Source organism: Stegastes partitus, unplaced genomic scaffold, assembly GCF_000690725.1.
Source record: "Stegastes partitus isolate 25-593 unplaced genomic scaffold, Stegastes_partitus-1.0.2 Scaffold455, whole genome shotgun sequence".
NCBI lineage: Eukaryota > Metazoa > Chordata > Actinopteri > Pomacentridae > Stegastes > Stegastes partitus.
Window position 1 is genome coordinate 204,028 of NW_007578186.1, and position 6,930 is coordinate 210,957.

Below are 6,930 nucleotides of genomic sequence, written 5' to 3' on the forward strand. Positions count from 1 at the left end.
GGGTTGTGACATGCAGATCCTGTGAGACCTCAGTTGCTGTGTGGAAGTACAGTATGTGTGAGCAGCAGGTGGTAAAATCAAATCTTGTGTTGAAGACCTCTGTCAGCGACCACTACATTAGCCTCTAATACATTTCATGGTGTTTACAAGATGCCTGCGCTTCAGGAACATCTGCTGGAATTGGCATGGCTTCCTGGATTTCCCATGGGTGAAGAGACAGCAAGTGATTGTGTGTGTGTGTGTGTGTATGCATGTACGTGTGCCAGCAGCTTGCTGATACGAGTGGATTGAAATGGACTTGGCACCGCCTCCTTCAATGGTGACCTTCTGACCTCTCCTCACAGGGTGTGAACAAGAGGATAACAGATTTTTCATGGTGCAATATCATCAAATTTTTCTTGGAAAAAGATTGTTCTTTTCCAAGACACTAAACCAGTGTTTAATCCTTAATGTGAATATTTAACTTGTAATCAGGTTAAAAGCATGAAAACTTCCCAGTCGTGATATTCATGTTTTCTCACCTCATGGATGAATTCATCAACACAGAGTACAGCGCGTGGACATAGAATATGCAAGTACATAACTGTGCAAACAAACATGAATGACCCAAAGAATAACTTTGCGAAAGGCTTTACTCTTCACTAAAAGTTTATTTTACTTGGCAAGCTATTCAACACACGCATAAAAAGGCAGAGACATTGAGAAAAAGCACCTGATTAATCAAAGCCATTTTTAAACAGTTTAGAGAGATTAATAGAAGATTTTTATCCAAGACTGATGAAAGAGAGGATGAGACAACACTCCCCTTAGTCCTATTCCTCACTGGAACCAAATTAGACAGTCACGCTTTCAAATCACAGAAGCGAAGCTGAGGTGGGTGTGTCCCCATCATGGAAACAGTGTATGGTTCCCCTGGGTGCACCTCTAGGTATGAGAAAGTCTCCACATAAATGTTACTGAAGTTAAAGCAGACGATCCCTCACACTGATTTTACAAAAGCATTGATCTAATTGAAACAAATGCATTAAAACGATATTCATAGAAAAAGTTAGTGTGCAAGGAAAACATGCTAAAGTATGACCTCAAGTGACCCAGGTGTTCTATCTGGGCTTTGGTGAACAAGAGAGCAACATGATACACATTTAAATGTCAGAGTGATGGATTGAACCTGAGCTTAACGTAAGTTCTGCTCCGAGTTTCACAACATTTCTGTGATCATCATTACCTAATCCCTCAGCCCACAACAGTGACTAATATACACACAAACATTCATTCTGGGGTAAGCATCTGGCAAGTGTGGAAAGAATATTGCTAAGAATGCATTTATTGTCACTGCTTGCACCCAAGGCTAATATGCTAGTGGAGCACATTTTTAAGAGGAGGAAAATGAGCCAGCATTGTGACGTTTCTTTCGATGCTGAAGGCAATGCATCAGGTACTGTTGGCAATTGAGTATCAGCCAATCAGTTCCTGATGCAGTATCATCCACATCAGAAAGCTCTTCCTTTGGCCCAACATCAGTGCAGGGCTAACTGAAGCAGAATAATTTACAACACATTTTGGTCTCACTGCAACATGTCCTAGTGGTGAGAGAAGTGATGCAAAAATAACCCAAACACGTAAAAACAAGCCATTATTATTCTTTTCATCCTATGATAATACAATAGCCACTACTGTACAGTACACATCATCGTAAGTCAAGATGGCAGCAGAAGCATCTGGAAAGTGAATTCATGCAAATTCAAAATGGGCATGCATTATGAAAGAGCTGCAAGAGATGAGGCTGCACTTCAAAAGACTGTCAAAAAGAAATTTTTAAAAAGTGGGGAAGGGGGATGTGAGAGAAGGAAGAGCAGACAGAGAGGGTGTCTGTGAAACGGGCTTGTGTAATTGCAGTGACATCTTCATTGAGAGTCCTCCATCTCTTTCCTGTGTGCTCCAAAGGGCGTCGTTGACGCCGGTCGATGTGGGGAGCAGCCGAGGCGCTGTGTTTAGCATAATCCCAGAGGCCATTGTGAGAGCAGCTAGTGAACGACTCACAGTTGCCAGCTGAGATTTCACCAAAACACAGCAGAACACAAGGAGAAGGGGATGAGACAGGAAAATCAGAGGCGGAGGAGGGGTAAATTTGGGAAAAGAACTCTGGCAAAAGACAGGATTGGTAGTAGTAATGAAGAAAAAAAAATGCATATGTGCCGAATATTGAATTACACGGATTCTGAAGAGAAATATTTTGTGTATAGTAGCTGTAGGATGGGGGTGGTTGTGGTCATCTGGGCTGACTGTGCAGCTTTCACAGCATCAAAGAGGTAAAGTATGAAACACATTTTCTTCCAGGTGGACTGCACCTGTTGGCCCTTATTCAGGACTGTAATTCAACAACCATCCCCTTTTCTTCCTTTAAACAATCACTAACTGTTTTGACTTGAAACAGTCAGGCATAAAAAGATTAACTAAAACTGTCAAATGGAAACACCTCTTCTATTGTGCAATGGTCATTACCTCAAGCTAGAGTGTGAAACCCTCTTTGATCACAGTTTCAGGTAGGCAGACAGTTTTTGAGCCAACCTTTGGTAAACAATGCAGTCTCCGTCTAACATACTGCAGAAAAGATGAACAGCGAAATGTGTTACTCACAGAACGGCAAAGACTTCTTCACAGTTTTTGTTGTTCGTGATACTGAGAATTAAGATGGAACAAGGACACAGTTTAAGGGCTCATTTTATCAAGTTTTTTAAGGCCTACCAGACAAACTGCAGAATCTCTCCAGGTGATTGTGAGAATCTAAAGCACCATCACAGTTGCCTGCAGAGATTACGCAGTCAGCCCTTAGATTTCTCACTCGTGTCAAGTCTCACTCACACACACACACACACACACACACACACACACTGATCTGTGGTGGGTACGTGTTATATTTATAAGAGTCAATTGGCAGCAGATGGCTAACACCGATCAGGATAAAGACAGAGCTTTGACCCCCTCCCATCGTTTCCCGAAAGGTCTTGTGTTACCATGGTGACTAGGCCAAGGCACGTGCCTCCCATTGTTGATCCATATCCTCCAGGGTCAGCCACACACCCAGTTAGAGGTCAGATGTCACCCCGGCCCCTCACTCAGGTCACCACTCACCAGCCTTCAGCCTTTGACCTCAGCACACACTGAAACAAATTGAGAGATGGGGAGAGGGGAGAACGAGATGACACAATTAAACATATTTACTCAACAATTCTGTATGACCGCATGGATCCAGGGTATTCTGACAACTTAAACTGAACTACCGGCTGGGCTGCAGGAGTTTTGAGTGCAGATTTACAGTGTAGTTCTTGGGGGAAAATGTACAGTGTGGTGGAGAATCACGCTGCATATTACAGTATGTCTCCCTCTTGTGGTGAAGCGTGATACTTTGAAAAATTACATTTTACGTGGACTTCGTTCAAAGATTGGAACAAAAATACAGAATACAGGGCATTCTGGTGACCAAGAGGTTAAAACCATAAAAATAGAATGTTATCTGTTTGACTGTCATCTGCCTCTTTTTCCCAGTGTTTCCTGCCTACATGAATACTGTATACACACTATATTATCTACTAAAGAGCAGAATACAAAAAATGCATCACACTGAGATTTACTGACTCAATGCATCAAAATATCAGATATATATGATCCTTTAACCCTGGATGTGTTTTTGATAGTCACTTAATGCTGGATTCTAACAGAGAACTTAATTTTACACGTGACATGCGCACATATTAATACACACTCATGCATACATGCTGTTGAAAAAAACCCTTTGTCCCAGCCTTATTATGTTTAATTAACGAAACACTATCAGCTACCGCGGTTTAACTGACCACAGAAGACATATGTCCACACATTTTGGTAAGTCTTTCGCCAGAGGTGCCATCTTTTCCATTGAGCCTGGATGTATGTTGGGATATTCAGGTCATCGAGTTGCAAAGTGTTGCTCAGGCGTTGACAAAAGAAAAATCTTAAGTTTATTAAACGGAACAGGCTGACAGTCCACACTTTGTTAGGCAGTGAATGAACAGAGTGGTTTTGACAGGCCTAACCTCTTAAGCTTCGGGTCCCACTGAGCTCAGCACAGCTAGAGCTAAATGCCATCTGTCCCAACATCATGAGGCCCCCCAACCTGTCCCCCTACAGTTTAGCATAAAATCATGCAATACTGCTATTAAGAAAGAATATAGGATCATTCTAATCATATGATATTAAGTTCCAAAATAAAATTTAAAAAAACACCTAGTCTATTTTTCAGGAAAATGTTTTAAGGTTGTCCAGGTTCAAAGCAAACAATAGCATTTGTAATCCACTTCATTTGGTTTTCAAAAGGAAACGTGTAAAGAATATGCACTATGGAATATCAGCAAAACAGCTGTTTTTGAAGACTTTGATAAAAGTTGCTGAGTAGTTGTTTCTTTTAATAAGTTTACAGGCTTTTGTAAATTTAAAATTTGTCCTCTGTTGTACTTCCCTCCCTGCCAACACCAGAAGCTTTGATCTCTAGATGTCCTGTGTGGTTAAACTTGAAAATAAGGACAGAAAAAAAAAAAAAGAAATGGCAAATCTAAACTGATTCTGGTGACATCTCAGCAGCGTGACTGCAAAGTCCTCATATGTTAAGTAATATATTGTAAAGTTTCAATTTTAAAAGCGCTGCTCAAACTTATTCTTAGGTAAGGAAACACGAGGCAGTTTAGTTTAATTTTGGGTCAAGATCCTGCTGCACATTGTTCGTCTCACACTGACAACCACTTAAACCACACATAATTGTTTTGTTCAGTAAATCCCTAATTATGACTCATCAATGTGATTTCAATTTACTTTTGAATAAAAATCTTTTTATGCTTTACTGACGCTCACATACAGCACTGAACAATAAAATAATGATATCACCACATGACCTTTAGTCTCCACCCTTTCACAGTGTTGTCTGCTCCGTTAGCTGTCATCTAATGTTAGGAGCAAAAAACAACCTCTGTGCCCCGTAGTCAATGTGTGTGCTTTAGCACTTCATTAGGGTCCTGGACCTGCACTGTACAAGCAATTGTCCTCCTCTAACAAAAAGACTGATGCATCAGTTGGAGGTAAATTTATCAAAGGGGCCCGATACAATAGACAGAGTCGCCCAAATTATGAAACAGGTCTGTAAGGGGCCTCCTGGTGAGCCATATTGTACTATTTGTTGATGGTCCAGTTTGAACTGAATGACATGTGGTGACATTCAGATCGAATATAACAGAGAAATGGTGCTATACATGTACAATATGAGTCAGTAGATGTATGTGCAGCATGGTGTGCAAGAGTTGTGAGAAATGATGTGGGACTACACTTGCGTATATGAAGCCATGCTGAGAAACACAACCCAGAGACCTCTGACAATTGCACATTGGCTAAAAACAATTGGGATCTCCATGAACTGATGTGACATGTGTATTTGTCCCAGCCTTTCCGTTAGAAGCCCTTCTGTAGAGGTGAAAGAAGAAAAAAAAAAATGCACCAAGAAAGGGAAGCGTAGGATGAGGAGGGGGCACAACGAGGTCTGACAGAGTGGAGAACAAGCTGCACAGAATCTGAGGGTGGTTTCATCTAGTGCTCCGCCATTTAAGTCGTATCAAATATAAGGGCGGTAATAGGCGCATAAAAGCAACTACACTGTGTATTATATGAAACAAAAAAAGTATAATTCAGTCACAGTTTGACTGATTAGTCTTCTGATAGATTTAACCGTAAAAGTTTGCTTTCAAATAATGATGTGCATTTATACACCCACATTACTAGTTTTAGAGCTGTAACGACTGGACAAATCACTGAATAGTCCAACAACAGAAAATTCTACAACTATTCCAAAAAGCTTTTAGTCCTTATTAAGCAAAATCACAAAATGTTCTCTGGCCCTATCCCTTCCAATAGGCAGATGTCTGTGTTATATCACTTTTAAAATTAACATCTTTGAGTTTTGGACTGTTTTAATGATGAGAAAACAGGACGTTTGAAGACATCGCCTCATTCTACAGACCAAGGGATTAAGCTAGAAAAAAATAAGCAGATTAATCGATAAAAAAATTGTTCACCGCAGTGCTGCTAGTCTTACGTCTGCTAAAACAATCCGCTGGCAAGCAAACACATTAAGACTAGTTACTTAATTTCAGATATATAGTGGTGTGGAGACCAGTTTTAATTTGCCAGTAGTTCAGTATGAGCCTGGCTGCCATTTAGCCCCCTGCACTGCAGTCCCACATGAAATGGACCGATGGCACATCAGACTACTGACTGTCCTGACCATATTTACATCCCATCTCGGTTATTGGATGCATAATTCCTCCACACATCTCTTCAATCTTATATCACGCCCAGCCCCACACACACACATGGCTGACTACAATTATAATTTCATATGCCCCAGTGTATCAGCCACCCGAGCAATTTTCTGCCATTTAAATGTGAATTTATGTCTCATGTAAATGAGCGAGGAGTCGATTTAGGCCCATTGGAAGACTGCCCTTTTCCCAGGGAGCATTCTGTTATAGACCTCTGGTCATTTCAAGGTCTCCGTTCATCACCTTGATTTAACAGATTGTACTGAATGACAACTCACTCTCTTATGAACTTCTCTCCTTACCTAAATAGAGTATCGGCAAAAATTACAAGGGAACAATCGAACGGTAAGTTGAGCCATTTCAAATTTAAACACGGGCCCTTTGACTTCCCTTTGACTTCCCCATGAATTAAATGTAATCAGTTCCTGTGGTATGATTATTTTCAACTCATAAAATACGCAGTCATTATGTAATGTTAACTCTCAGTTATATTTATGATCTATTTGCCTCATAAACTTGAGCACATGAGTCATGTTTAGGAATGGATCATAAAATGAGAGGTTTTTATAATGAAGAATCTTCTTCTCTA